This window comes from Marmota marmota, unplaced genomic scaffold (assembly GCF_001458135.2).
Source record: "Marmota marmota marmota unplaced genomic scaffold, marMar, whole genome shotgun sequence".
NCBI lineage: Eukaryota > Metazoa > Chordata > Mammalia > Rodentia > Sciuridae > Marmota > Marmota marmota.
The window spans coordinates 47937422-47944325 of record NW_026000229.1 but is presented as its reverse complement, the minus strand read 5'-3'; the positions used below and the strand labels follow the sequence as shown (position 1 = coordinate 47944325).

Here is a 6904-nt window from a genome sequence, read left to right as displayed (position 1 = left end):
GTGTGTATAAAGTGTTACCTCATTGGGCTTTAATTTACATTTCCCTGATGACTAATGATGAACATCTTTTTTTTTTTAATTTAAACTACAATTGCTTTTATTACCAAATGTAGGAAACACAGATTCTTTTTTTTAAATTATTAATATTTATTTTTTAGTATTTGGCGGACACAACATCTTAGTTTGTATGTGGTGCTGAGGATCCAACCCGGGCCACACGCATGCCAGGCGAGCGCGCTACCGCTTGAGCCACATCCCCAGCCCCACAGATTCTTTTATAATTCTGCAATACTGCCTCAGACTCCCAACATTTGAAAACACCCATTTAGAATAAATATGATTCTGTTGTTGTTTGTAATAGAATAAAATCTTTAGCTTTCATGGTTCATATTAAATAAGCAATGTGTTAACTTTGGACATGATAATTTAGTGGTAAAAACAGCACAGAACTATTGATTCTCTCAAATCATATTCCATTTGAATAGTCTAAGGACTTCATCAGATTCCAAAATAAGTAAAATTTCAATTTAAAGATACAAACATTTCAATGTATTGGTTAAATTAAAAACACAGAAAATGTGATGTCACTAGACAGGTGCATTTTCCAAGATTCATTCTGAAATTCAGGGTAACATATAATAATAGTATTTTAGTTAAATATTTGAGGAAAGTTATACTTCTGGGCAAAGATCACATAGAACATGTTTTTTTGAGGAAGATGTGTTAGGAAAACTACAATAATTAATATCTCCTTAACATTTCTAAAATCACATAAAATCATCATCTCTGATTGCCATTACAATAAATTTTCATACTGGGTATATTACTGTCTGCTCACTAGTCATCAAAATGCATAAAACAGATTCAAAACAAATATTCAAAATCAATTATTTTTCATAAGTGAAACATTTCTGAGACTTTAAGATTCATGTCTTGAGCATATAGTACTACAATGCTGGCTACATAAAATAAATAGAAAATCTTTCTGAGAGGAAGCTCAATAATTAGGCTAAATTGCATTTAAAGAACACTGGCTATATACAGAAGGGAAAAAACTTCAACAATACTTCATGTTGCAGAGCTCTCTCTTTTAATATGGCATTCATGAGCTTTCCATTCTGACATTTAAAATTATCAGGAATAGTGAAATTCTTTTATCCTTTGGTTCCCAAGGACAAATAATGCAGTTACAATGCCTCTGGTTTTAGTTCCTCTTGGATGACATTCATTAGCAGAAAAATTTCTGATGCTTCAGCTCAAGTTTGGCAGCCCAAGAAGTGCACCAACTGCTCCAAAGTATCCCTCATGTTCTAGAAACAATGCTTTCAATTGACCTTTGGACCAGTAATCCAGTGCATATGCCAAAAGTTTCATTGACAGAGTATTGACACGTAAAAAGTTTCCAACAAAGACAACTCTGTTTATTTTCTCATTTACAGCGCACATTCGTGCCACAGAGCCAATATTATTGGTGATAGTGACTAAAGTAGCTCTTGCCAAAACTTCTTTACTAACAGATTCTCACTTCTCCTTATAAATCATATTTCCAAAACTGGACGTGACAATCCAACCTGGTAGACCAAATCTTTCATAATCTCCTCCATAAATATTACGGACCAGTTTGTCAGCTTGGGTCTGTTGCCTTTGGATGCCATTTCAAAGCCCTCTTCAAAACTTTCACAGCCAGTCAGTAAACTGCATAAACCAAGAAAAATACCCCCTCCAAGGCTTGTCCCAGTCACTGGTTCATAGTTATCTTTGGAGTGGACTGCTAAAATACTGACTCCTGAACCAATGTTCACCACCAGCAATGGATAGGAATCATCCAGGTTAAAAGGCATCTTTTGGGGCTTGGGATGTGGCTCAAGCGGTAGCGCGCTCACCTGGCATGCGTGCGGCCCGGGTTCGATCCTCAGCACCACATACAAACAAAGATGTTGTGTCCACCAAAGATTTAAAATAAATAAATATTTAAAAAAAATTAAAAAAAAAAGGCATCTTTTGGCATCGCTCAGGTTCTGAGTCATTAGCAAAATAATAGCACTCTGCTTGTCCATTGAAACTGACAGAATCTATATACAACAAGCCCTTTACAAGGCAGTCAAGTTCATCCAGTTTGTGCAGGTGGAAGTTTCCAATTGTGCAAAAATCTTCTTCAAACTTGTAAGCACCACCTCCTGTAGTGTAGCACCCAGCACCATTTGTAATGTTGATAAGTTTTTGTCTCTTCCCATTTGGATAAAAGTAGGCAGGTCATGGGTTGGAAATCTGATAAAGTGCAAGTTCCTTCTTCGGCCAAAAAGTGTTGATTTCTTCAGTTCAAGTTATACATCCCAAATGCCAGTGGATCCATATGCTACATTAGAAGTCAAATATTTCCGAATACTTTTTAAGCTCTCAATTTCCTCTGTTCTTCCTCTGGTGTGATATCAATCGGTTCAAAATATGAGAGCTTTACTAGAGTTCCCCCAATGTCCATGCCAAACCATGGGAAAGAGGGTTTCTTGGCATCCTTGATCTTCATGGCCTCGGCCTGAGAGGCAAGAGGAAGCCTGGGGTCCGGAGCTGGGGAAGAGCAGCGGCAACTTGGGAGCTGGCAGGGCCACGCTGCGAGGCCTGGCTGGTTCCTCTGATGAACATCTTTTTATGTGCTTATTGGCCATTCATATATCTTCTTTGGAGAATTGTCTACTTATAGTCTTTGACCATTTTTAATTGATTTTTTTTTTTGGTAAAGTTGTAATAGAACTTTATATATTCTAGATAAAAACCTCTTAAAATATTTATGATTTGCAAATATTTTTTTCTGATTCTGAGGGTTTTTTCACATTTTTATGCCATCACTTGACATATGACATAATTTTGTTTTATAAAATTCAATTTAACTAGCTTTTTAGTTTTTTGTTGTTGTTATTGTTGTTGTTGCCTATGCTTTGATGTCTTATCTAAGAAACCACTGTCTAATCCAAGGTTGTAAAGTCCTGTTTAGTCCTGTTTTCTTCTAAGAATTTTATAGTCTTACCCATTGTTAGCAAATTTTTGTATAAGGTGTGAGGTAGTGGTCTCATTTCACTTTTTGTATGTAGATATCCTTTCTGAGGTTTTTAAATATAAGCCTTCTGCATTAGACAGATGTTCCTTAAGAGCTCACCGTATATGTTACACATCTAAATATTTATCCCAGTGTCCAACACCCCTAAGCACAATTAATTACCATGTTGTTATGAGAGTGTGTGAACATTTCACATTTTTGTCAAGGTTCAGACTATTTCACAAGATATCCTGGTGTTTAAACTTACAAAAAGGTACCACCCTACATGATTTTTTAAATAAAAACCTTTCTGTGACTAAAGCAGTAAATGTAAGCAGTGTGTTTCTTTCCCCTTGAAGCAGAGATTTCATTGTTATCTCAGAGTCCTTCTCTTGATATGTGTGAAAACAGACCTATGCTGACCAGATCTTCCTTGTTTCTCAGTTCATCAGTCTTATTTTTTTGTTGTTGTTGTTTTTGCTTTTTTACAGGGACCGGCCCTTTCTATCAAAACTGGCTCTGAAGCCTTCCATCACATTCTTAGTTCATACCCCACTCCCCTTGATTTCTGCCTCCTTGGTAGCTTCATTGGTGTGTTCCATTTTTGGCAATCCCCAAAACAAAGAAAGAATTCTGCTCACCTGGTGCTTGACAGGAATAACTCATTATATTTCATTTCGCTGACTTCATATCAAATTTTTAGTGCCCCCCACATTCATACTTATACAAAACTTCTCTTATTTTTCTCCTACCTCCAACCTCTCTCCTTCTTTCAAACCCAGTGATTGTATTTTGTATTAATCTTTTAGAAAGAAACATTTTAAAGCACAGCATAAGTAGAATCCAGAAAAAAACTGAAGTCAAAGTGAGGATCAGCAAGCCCCAGGGCTGCATTTGACGGCAGATCTGTGAGGTATCATTTGGTCTAAATCTAAGTCCAGTGCTTGGGACCTTATTTGGATATTGCTGCTTTCAATGCTTGAACTGTTCTTCCAAACACTGGAGTTCTCGGCTACTTTTCAGTATGATGTAAGTACCACAATTATTGCATGTCTTAGTGTTTTTCTAGTGGGGGATTTCAGATAAGATTCTACATTTAAATGCATTTGAAATGTTAGGTGGAGGTAAACATTTAAGAAATGTACTTGAAGACCTTACTAGATAAAATAGAAAAAAAAAATTCCTAATTTCAGAGACTTGAGACTGGCTCCTCTTTAATGCTCAAAGCAAGCAGTAATTTGAAAAGCCCAGCCACACCCATGCTAATCTAATTATTTCTCCAGTGGGACTTCACTTGGGTCCCTAAGTCCCTGTGTATCACATTGCTTATGTATCCTGCTGATATCACAACTAATAAAGTCTCTTCTAAAGGTATAATTGAGCTAGTTCAAATAATAAGAAATAGAGCAGTTGTTTGCAATGGTAAACCCCCATTACTTCTTGTAGAAACATTCATTCTGTAGAAGTACTTTAATGATAGAAGACTAGGGTAGTAGGGGTTGGGGCTGGGGCTCAGCGGTAGAGCACGCCTCTCTCATGTGTGAAGCCCTGGGTTCGATCCTCAGCACCACATAAATAAAATAAAAAGTATTGTGTCCACCTACAACTAAAAAAATAAATAAAAAGAAGAGTAGAGTAGTAGGCACTAAGGTAGAGGGATGTTTAGAAAGTAACTCTTACTGGAAAGTAAGAAAATGACCATATTGTGAAAACTGATTCTTAAAACTGGCTTCTGAGCCATGACAGTTAACTTCAGTGACTTTGTCAAGGGAAAGGCAATATTCAGAAAGGACATAGATATTTTTGTTTCTATAAAGGCATGTTTAAGAAGCTGCAGTTACCAGGAGCTTACTGGAACACAGATCATTAAGGTATAATTCTTAGGCTCATACCTAGTTCCATTTCAAATCTCTATCCTACCCTCCTGAGCCCCAAACCTTCATCCATCCCCTGACCTTTTTCTTGTTTTGTGCCACTTAGAATGTTTGCTATCTTATCCTTATACATTGCCATAAATCTTTTGGGCATAAGGTGAGGAAATTTATTAAAAAAAACAGGTGAATTTAAAAAGTGGAATTCTCCCCAATAATGAGATATCTCCACCAGTGATTGGGCATCTCCCTGATTGGGTGTGAGGTGTTCTGGCTAAACTGTGTCAGAACTAATCCGTACCTAATCCCCACCCTCTCTAGGTGCGAGAGCCCATCCGTGTGGGGGTGTGACTGACCATTGACCCTGAGAACAATCACTGACCCTGACCTTGGAATTCTGTCCCCCTCGACCTTCATTGGATGGAATTTTCCCCTGAATTTCTTGTTCCCCAATAAAAGGCCACTCCCTGGCGAGCTCTCCCTCTCTCCTGATAGTCTTTTGTGTAACCTCGCTGCCCCACCAGGTGGCTCAAGGCAGGAGCCCGAGGGAGAGCCGTCCCAGACCTGGTCAAAGAAAAAGGTAAATTGAGTTTTGTGTGTTTATTTTGATCTCACTAGTTAACTTCTATGCTATGAACCTCTTGTATGAAGCCAGCGTGCTGGTCGCACGGTGGACACCAGATAAACTTGCTCCTACTGATTCTTTGACTGACATTTTCCATTTTCTTTGTACCCAGCTATTTGTAAATTTGTGGACAATGCAAAGACTTTGCAGTTCCTATTCTCAAAAAACTCAAGTTTTATTTAGGAATACTAAAAAACAGAAAAGGAAACCTCTGGAAATTCTGGCCAAGAGTCCAGTAGTTGCTCTATCCATCATGTCCATCATTGTGAATGTAATGTAATGCACAAAAATTGTGATACTGGATGCAATTCTTGATGGTGATAGAAAAGTTCTAGATGCAGAGTTTTTGAATTTGTACAAAGGATAGAAGAAAAAAAATCTCCCATGATCTCAACACCTAGATAAACATTTTGGTGTATTTTCTTCCAGTCTTTTTCTCTGCTTATTTAAAAACAGGTAAGCTCTTGGTTTTACAGCTACATGTACAGTTTTGTACGGTTTTTATCCTGACAAGCAATTCTCTTTTATTAAAAAACATTTCCCTATATATTTTCTATACCATGATTTATTACATAAACACTCTTTCCTGCCTGGACATTCATATTGTTTCCAAGTGAATGCAACATTCCTGAGTAGAAATAATTGGAGAGTGGTATGGTTAGAGAGAAGGCATCAGTTTCTCCATGATGACTGGCTAAAATCACTATAGTGGTTTCCCCTATTTGTGTGTGTGTGTGTGTGTGTGTGTGTGTGTGTGTGTGAGCTCACTCGCCAAACCTCTGGCATCTGACTACAAGTCCTTGATTTCATTCCATTATGGGTCCCACCCCTTTCTTGAGTCTCTACTTTTCTTTCCAAGTTGCATTGATAAGCAAAGGGTTATTTGCGTGGGGGATTCTCCTTCCAAGTATTTGAGACAACTCAAAAAGACCACCAGCCTTTTAAAATTGGGGTTTTGTATCTTATGTTAAAAGGGTTTTGTTTGTGGCATTCCCCTCCCCACTCCGGGGCATTTGGAGCAAAGGTGTCCCCCCCCCTTGTGACAGTAGGGGGAGTGGAAGTAAAGTGGGAAGCTGAAGGACCTTTCTCCATCACTAGTCAGTCTTCAATGTTAGAGTCTGTAAACAAGTCAGGATGGCGCCTGGCATTTTGTCAGAGGGAGTGATTTGTGAAGTAACGCCAGCGAGCCATTAAGTGTGGTGATTCCTTATTGGTTGACTGCTGTATCTATTTTATGTTAATTAAGATAAGCTGTGTGGAATGTATACCCCTCCTGTCCTACAATAAATGGCTCCCACTCCTGCTGTATCAACTTACACAAGTTGTTTGTCACCCCCCCCCGCCCCGCCCACTTATTTGCTGCCAGCCGACTGCGGC

At 38.3% G+C, this 6904-nt stretch overlaps 1 pseudogene; it reads right to left on the bottom strand.

The window, feature by feature from the left end:
- Positions 1 to 1193: 1193 nt before the first annotated feature.
- On the bottom strand, positions 1194 to 2624 carry LOC107137877 (annotated as a pseudogene).
- Between the last annotated feature and the right edge of the window lie 4280 nt (positions 2625 to 6904).